We start from the raw sequence: 20275 nt of genomic DNA on the forward strand, positions 1-20275 counted from the left end.
CATGGTAACAATTCAGATGAAGGTAACCATGGAATACAAAGGTCACCACTGAGGGATTTAACGTACACTATAACTAGGACCTGTTCTCTGGTGTCCGTGCCCTGTGGTGGGACAGCTTCCGTGCTCTAACGATCCCCAGAGTCTGCATAAGTGGGGGCTTTTTACTCTTGGTAGGTTAATCCATGCTGGATTGGTCTGTGGGGGCCAGACAAAACAGACAGCCTGATCCTCCAGGTTGAGGGTTAGGCACAGGGCTAATAACCCTGTCCCATAAAAAACAAAATGTTACGGAAACAGTGATGGAGAAATTAACCATTATTGTTTTTGATGGCCTTCAGGAATCAATGATCTGTATGACTGTCAGTGGTGAAAGCTGAAAGGAAGCCACTGGCATGAAGACTGAAGTGCTCAACACCAAGACAAAAACCAAATTTAGTTTTTGGAACCTACGGACAATGTACGAAACAGGAAAGTTAACTCAGGTCACAGCAGAGATGAGACACTACAGCTTACACATCCTGGTTGTCAGCGAGAGCAGATGGACTAAATCAGGAAGATTAACAACAGCCTCAGGAGAAACTTTGCTGTTTTCTGGATGGGATGATGGACAACACCATGAGGGTTTTGGCATCCTTTTGAAGAAGGGAGTAGAGCATTCTCTGCTTGAATGGAAATCCATCAGCAGCAGACTTATGAGAGCCAGATTGAAAGGGAAACATCATAATATCACCCTGATTCAGTGCTATGCTCTGACAAATAACAGTGATGAAGAAGTAAACTTTTAAGCTGCAGGAGTTAGAAAGAGTACCACACCATAACCTAACTATCATCATGGGAGACCTGAATGTCAAGATCGATAAGGACAACACAAACAATGACAGAGCAATGGGAAGATATGGGTGTGGCACCATGAACGAAAATGGAGAAAGGCTTGTTGATTTCTGTAATATGAATGACCTAGTCATCGGCGCAACCCTATTTGAACATCATGAAATTCACAAGCTGACACGGTGTTCTCCAAATGGCAGAGATAAGAACCAGATTGACCATATCATGATCAATGGCAAATGGCAACGCTCACGGACAGATGTGAAAGTGAGAAGGGGTGCAGATGCTGGCAGTGACCACCACCTTGTGACAGCCTCCGTCAAGTTAAAACTGAGACCTGTGGGTCCACCAAACAAAAGACATAGATGTTATGATATTGACAAGCTAAAGTCCCTTGAAATACAGAAAGCCTTCATTCTGCAGTTAAAGAACAGGTTTCAGGCACTTGCAGACCTTGATGGAGAGGAAGGGAATGCAGATGAGGAGATCAACAAGAAGTGGGACAAAGTAACAGAAATTTATAAACAGAGCAGTGAAGCCTGTCTAGGCTACAGGCAGAAGAGAAGGAAGAAGTGGATTATACCCAGCACATGGAACACCACAGAAACCAGATGAGCCCTGAAGAAAAAAGTTTTAGACACAAAATCCCAGAAGCTAAAGGACAAATATCATGAGCAGTATAGTAAGGCACACCGGGTGGTCAAACGCCTCATGAGAGCAGACAAACGGCATTATACTGATAATCAGGCAACATAAGCAGAGGATGCAACTGCTCGTGAACAAGGAACTGTCTACAAAATGATGCAGCTTATCAGTGGTAAATGGCAGATATCAACAAACACTCTCATCAGGAACAAACAAGGCCACCTACTAACAACCAAAAAAGAACAAGAAATGCGCTGGACAAAGTATTTCAAAGAATTGCTGAACAGGGAGCCACCTAAAGAGGAAGCAAACCTCCAGAAGAAGATCTTGATATCAGCACAGACACCCCAGCTAAGGAAGACATCATTTGAGCCATCAAATCCTTAAACAATGGGAAAGCTCCTGGCAAGGACAACTTGAATGCAGAATTGTTCAAGGTAAATCCTAAATTAGCAGCATCTATCCTGGCCCCTCTATTTACATCAGTCTGGGAAAGGGGGAAAGTGCCAGATGAGTGGACCAATGGGTTATAGTGAAGATACCAAAGAAAGGAACTCTCAGTGATTGTAGTAACTGGTGTGGTATCACACTTTTATCTGTGCCAAGCAAAGTATTGTGTAAGATCATAGCCCAGCGTATATCAGAGGCAGCTGATAGCATTCTCAGAAAAGAGCAAGCTGGCTTTCAGAAAGAGCCTAGATGCACAGACCAGATCTTCATTCTACGAAACATAATAGAACAATGCTTAGAATGGCAATGGCAACTGTACACAAATTTCATAGACTTTGAGAAAGCTTTTGATAGCATTCACAGGACCAGTCTATGGCACATTCTGCAGGCATATGAAATTCCTTTCCATATAATCAACATCATCAAAAGCTTCTATTTCAACTTTACATGCAGTGTTGATCACAGTGACTCAGTTTTGAAGTCAAAAGAGGAGTACGTCAGGGGTGTGTCATGCCTGCAGTCCTCTTCAACACTGCCGTTGACTGGATAATATGGCATACAACAGAAGACATGCCAAGAGGCATTAAATAGACACTCTTCTCATCTCTTGAAGATCTGGACTTCGCAGATGATGTTGTTCTCCTATCACATACCCAACACCATATACAAGAAAAACAACTTGACTCAACACATTCAGCCAGCAAATTGGACTGAAAATCAACCACAATAAGACAGATATCATGACCACTAATATTGCTTCACCATCACCAGTATGGATAAAGGATTATGTTTCACCAATATAGAAACATTCACATACTTGGGTAGCACCATCAGCCAGGATGGTGGAACAAGCCAGGACATCCGAAACAAACTCAGTAAAGCCAGGAACACCTTCAGGAGCTTAAATACAGTCTGGAAATCATCAAAATACAACACCAAAACCAAACTCAAGATTTATCAGAGCTGCGTATTTTCTATACTACTTTATAGTGCAGAATGCTGGGAATGAGAAAGTATGACATGTCCAAACTGTCTTCATTCCATACAACCTGCCTCAGAAAAATCCTCTGTATTTTTTGACCCAGAATATTCTCAAAAAAAGATCTATTGACACAGTGCAGCCAAGAGGATCTGAGCACCATCATTGCCAGGAGGCGCTGAAGATGGATCGGTCATGTGCTTTAGATGGAAAATGATTCCATCACCAAAGTAGCAATAAAATGGACACCTGAAGGCAAGCGAAAATGAGGCCACCCAAAAACAACATGGTGAAGAGCTGTGGAAGCTGAGCTGAAACCTGGGGCACAGCTGGGAAGCTATTGAAAGACTGGCCAGAAACAAACAGGAGTGGAGGAGCATCATCACTGCCATAAACGCCAGAGGTGTAACAGGAACATAATGATGATGATAAGCAGGACACTTCCATTTCCAATGTTTTCTCACTGTCAGCATCCAAGTGCCTAGGCTGCTCTCAGAGCACCAGTGCGAGGAACTGAGTTGTGTACCTCCTGGTTGAACGATGCACCATACATTTTCATCAGGAGCTCTCTCTTTCAAAACACAAGATAATACAATTTACCTTCGTTGCATGCACTCTGTTCACAAGATGGGAACACTACACTACCTTACAGTATAGGAAGCCATTCCCTGTGTCATTCCAATGGAAGCATTTGGATTGGAACAGAGCTCTGGTGGGTATCAATACAGCCTGGAGTTTTCTAGATAAGTCACAGTAACTGTGTTTTCCACGTGTGACATAAAACTGAGGACCTGACCACTTGTAAGTGTTACATTTCCATAGCTCTTCCTTCCAATACAGACATTGGAGTTAATGTCCTGGCCAAAGACCAGTTCAGGAAAGTACATTTTGTTCCTTTAAGCCAGGAGCACAGGAATTTCTAAATCCGTTCAGACAAGTAGACTATATAGCCCAGTACCTTGTCTCTGACATGAGCTAGTCAGAGAAGAACAGGCAGGAAACCCCATGATGGAATATAGCCTTCCTACAGGGGAAGCTTCTTCCTAACCTTCATCAGTTAGTTGTCCGCTTGTGACCTGGAGAATGAAGGTTTATTTACAGCATGCTCCCGATTATCCAAATAGCAGGGGGGATGTGGATTTTATTCAGATAAGTGGGAGCTCAGATAATCAAGAGGCAGGAGCTGTTCAGCAATGGCCTCATCCTGCTGGGGTCTCTGATCTATTAATCGAACCTGCTCATTATCCAAATCCCTTCCTTGTTCCCCAGCATGAGACATGCCCTGTGCATCATGTAGGTCAGAGGTAGGCAACCTATGGTACATGTGCTGAAGGCGGCACGCAAGCTGATTTTCAGTGGCACTCACAGTGCCTGGGCCCTGACCACCAGTCTGGGGGGCTCTGCATTTTAATTTAGTTTCAAATGAAGCTTCTTAAACATTTTAAAAACCTTATTTACTTTACATACAACAATAGTTTAGTTATATGTTATAGACTTAGAGAAAGAGACCATCTAAAAATGTTTAAATGTATTACCGGCACACAAAACCTTAAATTAGCATGAATAAATGAAGACTCGGCACACCACTTCTGAAAGATTGCTGACCCCTGATATAGCTCATACTGGGGAACAAGGAAGGGATTTGGACAATGCAGATGTTTGGGGAATAGGGTTTTGGATAAACAGGAGTATTCTTTATAGTCATGAAAAATATTTACCCTAATGTAACTCAGTGTTTTTCATAGTTTTTATATTATAGTGAATATCAAGTATTATCATATAATATAATGCCCATATAAAGGTCTAATTCTTGCCCTTTAATTCCTATTAATAGGCCTCAGACCGTTATCCTTCTTCAGTCCCTGCCCTACACTGTTGTACTGTAGAATGGTTAGTACCTTCTTCTCCAGGGGCAGCATTTCCGTAGTGAAAAGGGGAATCCAACTGAAGTTTGCAGAGCACTGTGGGATCTTTAACTGGAAGGGGTGGATAAATGTCAGCCATTAATAACATTTGCACAAGGGGACGCAGTCCAGGATTATTAAGGGCAGACAGTGAAACCAGGGTCAGAACGTTGGAATTATACCCTTTGCTGTATCACAACATCAGAGTCCCATGAGACGTAATGCTCCATGGCACAGTGGTCGGTCAGAATTTGACACCGTGCTCAAAATCTACTTCCTGTTTTACCACTGACCTAGTATCGACTTAACCTGATAAAGAGGATGGGAGGTGGTCCACAACTTTCCACTTAGCTCTTCTCAGCTGCATGGCCATTTTTGTCCAGTGGATGTCAAAACCCAGTTCATCTCTGGCTATCCCATCTCTGGGGAAGGGAGCAGTTGATTTCTGTTGTAGGACCTTATCAGAGTGAAGCTAGCAGCTGGCATTCCAGCTCCTTTGAGCTCTAGCCTAGCAATTATTTTAGGGGACCCAGGGCCAGACTATGGCTGGAGCCCTGGGCCTCTGCCAGGGTGCAGCAAGCAGATGGAAGAAGTCTACTTCATTGGGTCCCACGCTGCAGGGACAATAGCAATTGCAGCTCTGTGCTCTCTGGTCATAAAGAGGAGCAGAGCAGAAAGGGTGTCCCAGAGCTCCAGGAGACATTGTCTGTCTCCCAGAGCTGCCACTTGGGTGGTAGCATTTCACAAAGCCTTCAGCACAGGACCTTCATTTAATGCCACACTCTAGACTAAATGTGTACTTTTACCCTGACTCCATAGATAGGACATAGACTCATAGACTCATAGACTTTAAGGTCAGAAGGGACCATTATGATCATCTAGTCTGACCTCCTGCACAACGCAGGCCACACAATCTCACCCATCCACTCCTGTAGCAAACCTTTAGCCTATGTCTGAGTTATTGAAAGTCCTCAATTTGTGTTTGAAGACATCAAGCTGCAGAAGCTTCCATCAAGTGACCCATGCCCCTGCTAGCAGAGAGAAGGAAAAAAACCTCCAGGGGGCCTCTGCCGAATCTGCCTGAGAAAAATTCCTTGCCCGACCCAAATTATGGCAATCAGTTAAACCCGAGCATGATGGGCCAGACTCACCAGCCAGTCCAAGAAAGGAATTCTCTTTACTAACTCAGATCCCCCCATCTAACATCCCATCACAGCCACTGGGCTAGCTTGCCTGCTGGATAATCAATATCAATTGCCAAATGAATTGCGAAAGTTAAGCATCCATCATTACCATCCCCCTAAGCTGTATCAGCTTAGTGTTAAAGACAGGATATTCTGTTTGCCCCCACTACTCCCCTTGGAGGCCTGTTTCAGAACTATCATTACTATAATGGTTAGAAACCTTTCGTCTACATTTTCAAGTCTCAAACTTACTTTAGTTGTCCAGACTTGTATATCCATTTGTTCTTTGTCCGCACATTTAGTACTAGCTTAAATAGACTTCCTTCCTCCTAATATTTATCTCTCTGAGTATATTTATAAAGAGCATCCTTCCCTCAGCCTCTTTTGGAGGCGTAACCGAGCCAAGCTCTTTGAGTCTCCTCATAAGATAGTTTCCAGTTCCTCGGATCATCCATGTCAGCCCTCTTCGTACATGTTCCAGTTTGAATGTCATCCTGTCTTAAACATGGGGCGAGACCAGAACTGCCACACTACTCAGATGAGACCCACCAGTCCTATGGTATAATGGTACTAACTACTTCTTATCTTTGCTGGAATCTCTCTGCGCTGATGACGCTAAAAGCTGCATTAGCTTTCTTAACAGACGGATATCACAATTGGGGCCTCCATAGTGCATCCCTAATATCAACAATACTTCGAGGTCCTTCTCCTCGGTGTGTATCACTTCTACGACTGTGTTGAGGCCCAATTTACTAACGTAAAATTCTTATTGTTAATCGCCTAAGTGCAGACACTGCCACTTTTCACTATTAAATTTCATCCTATGTACATTCTTCCAATTTAACAAGGTCATCCAGATCTTCGTTGTAATGATATCCCAGTCCTTCTCTGTGTTAGCACCTCCTAGCTGTGTGTTCATCTGCAAACTTTATTAGCACATTCCAGTTTTTGTGCGCAAAGTCAGTAATAAAAGATGTAAATAAGATGGTTCCAGAACTATCTGAGGAACGTCCACTAGTAACCTCCTTTCCAGCCTGGACAGTTCACCTTTCAGTACGACCCGTTTGTAGTTCCCTTTAACCAGTTCCTTATCCACTTTTCAATTTCTTATTGATCCCCATCTTTTCCGATTTAAGACAGTATCCCCATGTGAAACCATATCAAATGCCTTACTGAAATGAGGGTAAATTAGATCCACTGCAGTCCTTGTCTAAAAATCTGTTACCTTCTCAAAGAAGGAATCAGGTTGGTTTGGCACAATCTACCTTTTGTAAACCGTGTTGTATTTTGTCCATTCCCATTGACCTCAGATTCCTTAACTACTTTCTCCTTCAAAAATTTTTCCTAAGACCTTACATACTACAGATGTCAACTAACAGGCTTATATGTTACCAGGATCTTTTTCCGCGTTTCTTAAAAAATAGGAACGTACTAGCAATTGCGCCAGTCGTACGGTAGCAACCCCTGTAGTTTACTGATTCATAAAAAGTTCTTGCTCTAATCGGCTTGCATTTCATTGTGCCAGTTCTATATATTCTTTGATGAAGATTATCTGCCCCCCCCCAATTTAGCCATTTAAGCTGGTTCGAGTTTGGCTGCTACCTCAGATTGGTGAATATCTACCTCCATATCCTCATTCCCATTTGTCCTCCTGACTATTATCCTAAGCGCCTCATTGGCCTTCATTAAGACGGGCCAAAGTATATGTTTAGATGTATGGCCATGCCTAGAATTATCCTTAACCTCCACTCCATCCTCAGTGTTTAGCTGTCCCCTTCTTCTTTTTTTTTGCTTTCTTATTATATGGCTATAGAACCTTTTACTATTGGTTTTAATTCCCTTTGCAAGTTCCATCTCTACTTGGGTTGTGCCCTGTCACTTTACCCCTCATCATGTTCTGACCTCAATAAGTAGCCTCTTCCTTGTAATCCTCCTATCCTTCCACTCTTTTAGGCTTTCTGCTTTTTCTTAATTCACCTCTCTAAGATTTCTTGCTCATCCAGGCTATGGTTACAACTACAATTCCTGCCTATGAGTTTTTTCCCCTTTCTTGGGATGCAGGCTTCTGATCGTTTCTGCAACTTTGACTTGAAATAATTCCAGGGCTCCTCCGCCTTTAGATCCACAAGTTCTTCAGTCCAATCTACTTCCCTAACTAATTTCCTTAATCCTTTAAAGTTAGCCCTTTTGAAATCAAAAACCCTAGTCCCAGATCTAGTTTTGTTTATCCTTCCATCTAGTTTGAACTAAATTAGCTCATAATCACTCGAACATCAGAGGGTTTCATAGTGATCATCTCTCAATGATTCCCCAGTGCCATACCCAAATGTTGACATCAGTAGGGACCCAGGAACAAATTCTCCTGTGTTTGTTGCTCTCCCCACTATAGTCTGAGCCAAATTCTCCACTCAGCTACAGGCTTTCAGCTCCATTTACTTCCCCCTGGGATCTGAAGCCAAACTGGGTTCTTTTGCCTCACAAATTAGTTAGCAATTTGATGTGTAAGCCAGGCTAGAGTCCAGCTTCTTGTCCCAGAGCTATGTTGGCTCTCCAAAGCGAACTGGACTGAAAAGATCTGTCTACACCACAAAAAAAGATACGTTCTTAACTCAGGTTAGCTAACTCGGGTTAAAACAGCAATGAAGACACAGCAATTCAGCTGTTAACTCGGGTTTGTAGCTCATTCAAGCCTATAGGGAAACCAATTTGCTATGTCTTCACTGCTATTTCAAACTGTGTTCTTAACTTGGGTTAGTGAACACATCTTTTCTGGCAGTGTAGACATACCCCAAAGCAGTACACACTTACTTTTGCCACTAAAGTCAGTAGATCTGACTCTGAGTATACAGAGGGTCTGCTTCTGACTTCACATTGCTGTGAAGTGCTGCATGCTGAAGCAGAGAGGATTGAAATCTTCATTGTATAAACATTATTGGGCAAAATTTGCCCTTTTTCCTGGTTACAAATCATTTGAGAATTAACAGCCGCTGAATTGCTTATGAAAACAAATTTCCTTCCCTTTAGGTGTTCGCAGACTGGTTTTCTTAGACTGTCCTGAATTCACAGTTTGGAGTGCCACTTTTTGGCAAAAAAATAGGGACGCATTCACTGTAACATGAACATTTTATGCAAATTATTTAATGAGTCTATTTGTATATTTGCAAATAATCAGCATAGAACACTAAACTTTAGCTTTAAAATTATTGGATGGGTTTAGTGCTGGTGAAAAGTGTTGAGCTGGTGACTAAAGCCCTGTGTTTATCTACAAGCCAGCCACTCGGCCAGACAACACACATTGCCCTGCCAGTATGCCTTCATCCTGACCGAGCGTGGGGCTTTCTCTAGGAGTGACAGAAGTAGTTCAGTCTCTATGGCCCATGCAGTAGTTCGCCTCTGATGAATCTGCCAATTAGTCATGGGCAGTGCATGAACCTCCCAGTTTGGGGAGACAGGCCTCTACTGCTTTGCCCTCTCCGCCTGAGGCCCTGCCCCCACTCTCACTCACTGAGGCCAGAGGAGCCCTGAGCCCGCCATCACAGCCCACGGTGGAGAGCATTAGCGGAGGTTTGCAGAGGCTTAGCCTCCCGCAGCTTCCTTCATGTGGCACCCAGGCAATTAGTACAAAGTCTCATAGCCAGACTGTAATGTGGGAGCTTGAACGGAGAACCATGAAACCCATCTCAGATAGAAGACATCAAACATCCATCAGATGGGAACAATTCGCAATTCTGGCTAAACTGAATTAGAGTCCAACTGGTGGCCTACACATGAAAGGCTCTGGAGCCCATTAGCAACACTCAGGACTGGATGTGTCAGGGTAAGTGCTAACTTATAGGGGAGTTTGACAGCTATATATTACATATCAAACAATCTGCCTATGTTTAAAAAAATAAAGTTGCAAAGTCAAGTACTAACAACATTTAGGCAACGGCAGAATTAAGTTTGCCCATGCAACCATAACTCTTCCCCCTGGTGTGTCTATGCATTAGGAAACAGCCTTTCATCACATGATCCATGCTAGTTTTTTCCTCATTTTTTCAGCCGAGTTTGAACCCAAGACTTTGAGATTCACAGCACAGACCTCGACCACTTGAGTAAAACCCACAACAAAAGAAAGCCATTAACGTATACACACCCCTAGAAAGAGCCATGGCACCCAACTTGTCAGTGGGTCTTCACAGCTATTTGTAAGAGAGTGGAAAAGTGCTGGGTATCAGGAGTCATAAGTGCTACTCCTGATTCTGGAAAGGGAGCACATGCTAGTAATTACAGCGATGGTTACAGATAGAAACCCCAAGCACAGAGCTGACACCTGAAAGACTGTGTGTCTAGCTGGATGAGATTTAGGCCTGTCATAGCAAAGACCAGGCTTCTAGTCCCTCTGCTAGAAATGACCTTGTACAATCTTGCAGTTGACTTATCTGTAAAACACAGGACTGTTTTTTGGCTGCCTCCTAAAGCAGCAGGATTGTGGATTACATGAAAACCTGTCAGTAGAAGAGGTGAGACTGGGATTATTGGTGTCCTAGCTTCCGGCTCTTCTCCTAGGACCTAGATCAAAGGAAGTGTGGGGCACATGCATGCACGCATGAATTGTGACAGTCCCACTTTGCAGGTCTGAGGAACGTGAGACAGCCCTTTGGATGTAGGGATTGTCTTGTGAAAACAGGGAAGAGTTGCAACCTTATTCCAGGTGTATGATTGGTCACTTAAGTCATATGGTATTGTTTTTGTGCCATAATTGGATGTTGAAAACTTTTAAAGCAGGAATATAATGAATGGCAATGAATGAACAGGTCAGGAATAGTCTTATTCACATGAGGCTATGGCTGTTCACACAAAGAGCAGTTAAACCCCAAATGCTCCTGAAAACAAAAGACTATTTGCATGAATGTTCTTGAATATACAATGGAATTGAGGAGCAGGAAGATGTTTGTGTCAAGCAGCCATTCCAGACTGGGTGCTCCCACACATTCATTTGTGCAGGGTAGGACCAGCAATAATAATGAATTATTTTGTTCCTTGTGATTATGCCACAACTTTAAGGCACAAAAACATGGCATAACAATCCCCATGAAACATATTCATTCACTTTACCAGCTTATTGCTACATTGCAACTACACAGTGGTGGAAACCTACCCCCTCATGCTGTCAGAGGAGTTGGACCTGTACCAGCACTGACAGCCTCAAAGAATGAGTGAAATCTCATTCCCATTCCCATACATCTAGAGTCCTTTTCTAGCACTATTAATGTTTTATACTGACCATGCACTTCAATGGCATCTTGCATCCAGAATTGTCAAATCACTGTACATACATTCGTTTATGACCCTATGAGGTGGGCCAATGGGGAAACTGAGACCCAGAGAACTGATGTGACTTGTTCAATGTCAGACAGAGTGGCACAGTTAGAAACTGAATGCAAGCATCTCGACTCCTAGATCCCTTCTTCTCTAGCTATGAGACCTCATTTAGCCCTGCTTCCTAAATCCAAATGGGAAGCCAAGCTAAGTTGCAGAAGCACATCACAGCATCCTAAATTATGTTAATGTATTTAACTTTCATGTAAAATATAACCAAGAAAAATTGATCTTTCCAAATCTTTGCACACTTATTTATTCCTAGTTTAACAATTGTCAGGAATTCTCTTCCTTGACATTACTGTGGGAGTAAATAAAGTCAGAGAAGCCCCATATGCTACCGGCGGATAGAAGGGATGCTTAGCCTGCTGGGTTTTCTGTGGTCAGATTTGTGCCAGGGATAGGTACTAATGATCCCACAGTTAAACCAGCTCACTGTCAGAGGCCAGAATCACTTGCAAAAGTCTATTCTAACAAGCCACCTGGGACTTTGGTTGTCGCTATGCTACACCATGGTCCCTTGGGATTTCAAGGTAACAGCAGGGATACAACTCTGATCCGTTTGCTCCAAAATGCACAAGCTTCTACCTCTGGTGCTAAAGAAGAATCTCCTGCATGGGCAATCCAGAGCCTCACACACCCAGCTGAGCTGCTCTAAGTCCATTCAGCAGAGCGAGGGAGTGGTACATATTGACAATAGCACCGTGTTATACTGTGCTACCAGCTACTGCCACTCAGGCCCGCCAATAAGAGTGGGGCAAAGGGGGCAATTGCCCAGCAGGTTGGGCCACAGGAAAAATTCAAGTGCCGCTCAGCTGATTAGCAGAGCGCGCACAGCTGGCAGCATGTGGGGACTGACTGGCTAAGCAGCAGTTCTGCAGAAAAGGACCTGGGGTTTACAGTGGATGAGAAGCTGGATATGACTTAACAGTGTGCCCTTGCTGCCAAGAAGGCTAACGGCATATTGGGCTGTATAAGTAGGAGCACTGCCAGCAGATCGAGGGAAGTGACTATTCCCTTCTATTTGGCACTGGTGAGGCCACATCTGGAGTATTGCATCCAGTTTTGGTCCCCCTACTACAGAAGGGATGTGGACAAATTAGAGAGAGTCCAGAGGAAATGATTAGGGCGCTGGAGCACATGACTTACGAGGGATGGCTGAGGGAACTGGGGTTATTTAGTCTGCAGAAGAGAAGACTGAGGCGGGATTGATAGCAGCCGCACTACCAGAAGGGGGTTCCAATGAGGAAGGAGGTAGACTGTTCTCAGTGGTGGCAGATGACGAACAAGGAGCAATGGTCTCAACTTGCAGTGGGGGAGTCTAGGTTGGATATTAGGAAACACTATTTCACTAGGAGGGTGGTGAAGCACTGAATGGGTTACCTAGGGGAGGTGGTGAATCTCCTTCCTTAGAGTTTTTAAGGCCCAGTTTGACAAAGCCTGGCTGGATGATTTAGTTGGTGTTGGGTCCTTCTTTGACCAGGGGATTGGATCAGATGACCTCCTGAGGTCTCTTCCAACCCTAGTTTCTATGGTTCTATGCGTTCAGGTGTCCTCACCCTGTTGCTCTGTTTCTGCTGCAGCTGTCTCAGGACCCTCCTGCTGTCTGTGCAGAGTGGGGGGAAGGGGTAATGATGTCAGGTGTCCCCCTCCCCTGTACCCATCTCTGTGGAGCAGGGAGAGAGGACACAGCCTGTCAGGCGGACTCGAGGTGGCTGAGGTCTGAACCGTGAGTGTGTGAATGAGTGCCTTTCTTAGAGAGACAGTGCACTGTTTGTGAGACTTCCAGCAGGCCAGCTCACACACTGTCTCTCTCTCTCTCTCTCACACACACACACACACACTCAGTCCCCCCGTTCCCTCCCCCCCCCCCATATACTCACATGGATGGAAAAAATTAGAGGAAACATGCCAGCAGCGCAGCCGGCAGCATCGCCCAAATGTCAGGCAGACCACGTTGTATGGGGCCCATTGACTGATCTGCCCTGGGGCCTGGAATTGCTGTCGGGCCCGCTGCCACTGTGTCCCTTGGAGCCCTTACAAGGCTCCTCAGTTTCTGGGACAATCCACACTTAAGACATCCGGCCCTCCTGCCGGGAGCAAGAGCACACTGCAGTATGGGAGTGTCTCTTCCCCACACTGCAGGTCCAGTCATGGATCAGCCCAAGTGACAGTTTTCCAGAAAGCAGGGAGAGGAATGCTGATCATAGACCTGGTGGGAGCAGAATGGGCAACAACCCCAAAGGGAAGGGACCCTGTAACAGGGTGCTGAGTGAGAAACACTTAATCAGCCTCTGCCACTCCAGCCCCAATCAAGGGAAATGGATTGGGGCTGGATGGATAGACCTGTCTCTGCCTTGTAACAGACAGCCCCTGCCAGCTATAAAGGAAGCCATGGAGAAAGGAGGAAGGGGGGAAGAGAAAGGCTAGGCACAGAGGGAGGTGCAAGCTTTCTGGTCTGTTGCTGGCCAGGCCTGCACTTGGCAAAGTTGGCTGTGAAACCTGTACATAGGTGGAAAGTGGCAGCGGGAAAACAACTGTAAATAAAAAATACTGCTGTTGCATGAAGCTGAGGCATTCCTGACTGATTGGAAAGGCAACAGGGGCCCAGCCGTGTGCCTTGCTACAGACCCGATTCAGCAGGGAAAGAAACCAAGCTTGAAAGGAGAAGGCTGTTGAGATGGGGAAGAAGAGAGAGGCAGGAGCAGGGAAGGACCTTAGTGTTGCGGGTGAATCTTGGAGGGGAAAGACACAGAACCACTCCATATGGGAAGAAGCCAGCCCCTCAGAGGGGGAACAGTCCCCTTTCAGTAAACATTACTACACATTTGTTTCCATTAATGAACAGAGGAGCCTATTGTTTCCTATGGCCCTTTTCATACACCCTCCATCTCGGAACTCTCTACAGAGCAATGCGCACAGCTGGCTGAACAATGGAAATACAGACATACACATGTATGGGATGAGCTCTGCTGTTATTTGTAGGTTCATATTCTCCTCATTCATGAGGATTCGGATGCTAGCTGGTCACTGGGGAAAACGTTTGAAAGTCCAAGTTTCACAAACTTTACAGGGATTATTATTCATTCAAAAACATGTGCTTCAAAGTGCATTGATTGCTACTCCCCTGTTTCAGTCATCCAGTCAATGAGCAGAAACCTCATCATCTGATTTAGGTGACTGGTCATGAATAACAAATAGCAAATACTGGAAGAGAACAGTTCACGAACAACCTGTAGGCTGAAAATTGTTCATCCAAACAACAAATCTACTCAGCGAAAACAGGATCTAGTTTATGGATTATTTCAGACAGAAAAAAAAAGGCTAAGCTCACAGAGAAAAGTACCAGCTGCTGCATTTACAGCATAGGTATTCTTCAGAGTTATATATTTACTGAGTTAGCTGCTGCTGCCCCAAGGACAAAGCTCTGCAGAAAGCATTTAATTTAGTGGCAAATCCACTTTCTGTCTTGTGTGGTCTGCATTTCTCTCCAGTGGGTTAGTTCGAGGCAAACCCTGCTGAATGTTCCGCCTGCAACTAGAGTCATCATTGTCCGTTAGCCATATCACAGTTGTCTGCCACCCTGGAAATGATTTGGGGCTTATTAATACTGAACTGTCACAGCACCCAGCCAGGCCGCTCATGGTAATGGCCTGTTGGCAGCTCTTTTCCAGGCATTTAAATTAGCAAGAACCTGTTTGAAGCCACAGCAGTTGAAGCTCAGCAGGCCAATTCAACTTCTCAAGAAGGAAACTTGTCAGGCAGCTTCTTAGGAGACATACACTTGTCCTTGTGCTGGGAGCTCAGTGGATTCCCACAAGGGAAGCAGGTTTAGAACTGGTTAGTTCTTGCTCAGGACACTGGAATACTGAGGTGTTGCAACAAGTAGGGTTGGCGTTTCAGTGGTGGCACTAACGAACCAATGCCCTCTCACCCCCATGGTACAAGGAAGCAGTGGTCACTTGTGATCAGTAAAGATCCTATGATGCTCCCAGTAAGAGTGGGATAGACCCTGATGTCCTAGATAAATTCCAGCACAAGTAACTTGATACCTCAATTCCCTGTGTAGTTTTATCTGGGTTCAGCATTGACTTCACTCTCAAATGCTGTGCTGCATTGTTAGGACCTGTTAAATACTTGCCCTCTTCCTCCCTAGTGTTCTCTGCATTTCTTGAGCTGAGTCCTATGGGTTGTATGTAAAGAGTTTTGGGATCCTTCAGGATGAAAGGCCCTATCAAAGCACATGACAGGATGATTTCTGCCTTAAATATTTCATTATCTCTGGGGCTGCATCACAGGAAAGAATTTTGGCTTTTTTTTTTTAAAAGGAACTGCACCTGCAGCTTATAAAGTGTCAATATGTCAAACCACGGAAGGGTTCCAAACTCTGCTGCTCTCTTTTTGGTGGTGAGAATGCCTCATTCAGGGTCAGTCACCTTGTGACTTGGCTTGAGTTTTGTACTGGTGGTACACACTCTGCAGCATATACTGGTATAGAGCTTTGTTTCATTCCTTTTTATTAGGATTTCACCTTACTGATAAGACGGACAGGATGAAATGTTTAAAGGTCTTTACCATATGGAACCTGTATGGTTAAATCTTAGAACCTTAGTGGTAATTTTCAAAATGTAGGGGTAGGAAGCTCACATAAACTCATTCAGACTTCAGGTTGCCTCTCCATCTTTAACTCACCCCATGGTCTCTATGCAGACATGATCATAGAATATTAGGGCTGGAAGGGACCTCAGAAGGTCATCTAGTCCAACCCCCTGCTCAAAGAAGGACCAATCCCCAGATTTGTATCCCAGTTCCCTAAATGGCCCCTTCAAGGATTGAACTCATAACCCTAGGTTTAGCAGGCCAATGCTCAAACCACTGAGCTATCCCTCCCCCAATGCAGCATAAAAAGGGCTGAGTGACACTTGGGGCTGTTCAGAGTCTGTCCAGGCCCATCAGTGCTCTCTCACACCTTTCCCACTCTGTTCTGTTACTGTCTGTATTACAGACACGGAAATCTAAGAAGTTAAACAAAATTCAAAGGTCAGTAGGGCTGTAACCTTCTGAGGCAGCGCCATCAATTCCAAGCCAGCCAGAGCAACTCGTTCATGCCTGCACAGATCTCAGACCTGAGCCATTCTTGCACCAGATGGACTTCCTTATGCTATCTCATGTCAGCTTGTCTCGCCTCGACTGTTATGTTCATCCCATGCCCAGGCAGATTACCCCAGGGCAATATAGTTATCCCATGCCAGGTTTTCCATGACAGCCCAGACTGACCACTCGGGTAACAATGCTTGCAGCCTGCGGCACTTCTCCTATCCCTAGCACACTGCCAAAGCTTTCCCCTCTTTCTTTTAGCCCCATCCACAAGAAGAAAAATGATCCAAGGGATCCCTCCAAAACTTACCTCAGTTTGCTGCAGCCTCCTTCAAGTCCAGCAGCCACCTCAATACCCAAGCTTGTCCATCAGCGATAGGGTTCTTTTTAAGCCAAGCCCAGGGATTTTGAGACCATTTGCTCTATGCAGCTGGAACTCCTTTGACGAGATGTCCAAGCTCACAAAAGAAAATGCAAGAGGCGCTCTTCCATTTTTGAGGGAGCTTCCTCCCCAGCTGAGGGGCCTCAAGAGAGTTCTCAGAAGACTGTACGGAAATCAGGAATCTTCTTAGACCAAAGTGATGCAGATGCAAAGTTCACTCACCATCGTGCACTATTACCAGTCTCTCTTCCTCACCTCGCCCTTGCAGTTCTAGCTGAGTAGCTTTCTTTCAGTTCTGCGCCTCACCTCTTCCTGTGCTGTGGGTCTTACTTGGTCTTCCTTCCTGTCAATTTCAAAAGCTGCCAGACTGCAGTATATGCAAATGCATGCCAGTGTCTACTGAGAAAACCTGTGGCCCAGAATCAGTTGATAGTCACGCGAGTCCTTTTCCAACTCAGAGACAGCCACCCCCTGGCTCCTTCTCCATGAGCAAAGTGGCGGTGATGCTCTGCTGCATGTGATGCTCTGCTGCATGCGAAGCTCTGCTGCATGTCCTCTCATCACAGCATATTCTCCCTCAGAGATGTCCACATTCAGTCTGAACAGTTTTCAAACCAAACCAAATGTTCCTTCTCTGAGCAGCAGCACTTGGCAGCTCATGCTGGAATCTGAAAGTCAAGCTGTATTCTTTCTGCTGCATACATCATCACCAACAAGATCCCAGAACTTAGGTTAAAATGGAAATCTCAGGACATCAAATGGAATCGAATCCACTCTTCTGCGAGTATGTTGGCTCTGCGGTAGCTACAAAAGTAAACCCATATGGTATTTTTAATTGGAAAATTAAACAATTATGTCTTGAAGACACAGAGACCAGAAAGAATCAGTAACAAAGTGTGATTTTCCCACAGTCACTTTCCTGACTATGATGAGTGTTACTCCAGCATTATCCATTTGCCATTCAACCAGTTGCAGAGATGTTCAGCAACAAATACTGTCCTCATAAATCTACAATTCAGAGACTCTACCATCAGTGGTTCTAATCTCCCTGGTCACATCGCCGTGGTAGTCACTCGAAGTTGGCTGGAGGAGTAGGTTATGTGAGAAAGCTGCAATCTTATTTCTCTGCTCTTTCAGATAAATGAGTTTGATAAGCCTCTTGTAGTCAGGTCCAGTTTCTTTTCTTTAGAAAGAAGTTTAACTTGCAGATCTCAGGATAACTGTGCAGGGCTGGCACTTTGGAAAATATTTTTACATGAAAATGGAGAATATTTGATCAAGAGTTATGGAGAAATAATAACCAAGGAGTTCCACACCATTTTTTCTGAGCAACTTTAAACACTTATCATTTCACAAATGCTCCATTTGAATGAATTCAGATGCAGAGACGTGGCCATAATGTAAAATAGTGTTCATACATTTCATTTAAACAGTGCAATGTTCTGTGAGATGGTTACCTGCAGTGAAAAGATGCAGTTTGCTACAACATTGGTTTTCTTTCCAATTGCTCAGTCTCAGTCCACTGTAACAAAATGAATGAAACAAACACACTGCAAGTTTCTCTAGCAGGAGGACTCAGAAGGAAGCAGTGTAAACAAGTGAAGGAGGTGAAAGCAAATGAAAATAGGCACATCCTGTTCGACATCTGCTTCTTGGGATGAGTTTGAATTTAGCCATTGCCGTAATGAAGTACTATATAACTCTCTGTTTCTGTTACAAAACCTGACAATATTAGTAGAGTTGTAACCTTGCTAACCCAACAGGCCCTGTATTCTGGGGGGATTAAGTTAAACAAAGAACAAGTTTGTCATTATTTTCTATACAGAGTATGTGGCTTTGTTTTAGACTGGCATCAAGGATCTTGCACCATTTTGGATATAAATAATCCTGGATGTTAAGGCCTTTGGAACTCTTACTTGTGCTCTGCAAATCCAAGCTCCCAGCTAATTAAAATTACCAGCATCTTGCCCTGTCCAGTCCACTGCAGACAGAGCCGTCATCATAAACAATGGGTGAATTTACTGCCTTTCAGGAGACAGCCTTCAACAAAGCAACAGCCCCTGCAAAGCTTGCACTCGAGCCCCGGTTATGTCAGATTGGGGTGGAGCAGAATCATGCAAAGGACAGGGACTTTGGTACCCAGAGTTTCCTTATTTTCAGTTCTGATTGAAACTTGGACCAAGTTCACGTCCAGATGTTGGATTCACACGTTTTTTGCCCATTTGTGTTGAAAAGATCTCACTTTATTTTAGGTACTCATGAAGGAACCTTGGTAGGATCACAGTTTAGATTTAGAAGAGAACCCAAATGTTGAGAGGTTGATCTGGTGCTCACCCACATCTGAGTCTGAAAAGTGGCCTATAAACCTCCTGAGAACAAGCTTAGTATCTGGTACTCCCTGCTTTCAAATGGGCTAGACACACTGGGAGTACGGTTTGAAGAGGTGCCACCCCAGAGCACTTCCTCATGGCCTGCGGTGCCCAGCAGGCACCTGCCCTACATTCCTTTTTAATTCTTTACAATTTACACTCAAGTAAATATCTTGCAACGCTGGCTACAAAAGTGTCATGTGAATGCCTGTTCTCACTTTCAGGTGACATTGTGAATAAGAAGCTGGCAGCATTATCTCCCGTAAATGTAAACAAACTTGTTTGTCTTAGCGGTTGGCTGAACAAGAAGTAGGCCTGAGTGGACTTGTAGGCTCTAAAGTTTTACAATGGGGTTTTTTGAGCGCAATTATGTAACCAAAAAAAAAAATCTACATTTGTAAGTTGCACTTTCATGATAAAGAGATTGCAGTATGGTACTTGTATGAGGTGAACTGAAAAATACTATTTCTTTTGTTTATTATTTTTATAGCACAAATATTTGTAATAAAAGATCATATAAAGTGAGCACTGTACACTTTGTATTCTATGATGCAATTTAAATCAATGTATTTTAAAATGTAGAAAAACATCTCAAAGTAGTTAATACGTTTCAATTGGTATTCTATTTTTAACAGTGTGATTAAAACTGTGATTAATTGCGATTACGATAATTTTTCTGAGTCATGTGAGTTAACTGCAATTAATTAACAGCCCTAATTTCTGCTAGACTTCTAAGATGTGTCATATTCAGTAATATCCAGCAGCAGCAAGATGATGTTAAAGTAGATCCTACACCAGCTAGTCAGCTGAGTTTCATTCTTTTAACCATGCCAGAAAACTCCTCATATTTCTTCCTGAGCTTCCACCACTATATCAAATAAAGAAATGTAAAAACCCAGATTCTTTTCTCAAACTTTCCTCCTGAAACACAATCCTTCCCTTTCATGAAGGAACGGATGCTACTGAGCAGTACAACTGTTACTGCTCAGTCCAAACGCTTCTAAGCCCTTGTTCATTATCTCTACTTTAGCTCTTTACTTTTCCAACTCTGTAAACCCAGCCCTGGACACAGGGTT

At 44.0% G+C, this 20275-nt stretch overlaps 1 protein-coding gene across 1 annotated transcript in view; it reads right to left on the reverse strand.

The window, feature by feature from the left end:
* The window catches only part of NLRC3 (NLR family CARD domain containing 3), a 76306-nt gene extending 56326 nt beyond the window's left edge, over nucleotides 1-19980 (reverse strand). Inside the window, exon 1 of the mRNA XM_032781663.2 lies at nucleotides 16759-19980. The gene's annotated coding sequence lies outside the window, so the exon portion shown is untranslated. The remainder of the gene's footprint in view (nucleotides 1-16758) is intronic.
* Between the last annotated feature and the right edge of the window lie 295 nt (nucleotides 19981-20275).

The sequence above is a fragment of the Chelonoidis abingdonii genome, chromosome 9 (genome assembly GCF_003597395.2).
Source record: "Chelonoidis abingdonii isolate Lonesome George chromosome 9, CheloAbing_2.0, whole genome shotgun sequence".
In the NCBI taxonomy this organism is placed as follows: domain Eukaryota; kingdom Metazoa; phylum Chordata; order Testudines; family Testudinidae; genus Chelonoidis; species Chelonoidis abingdonii.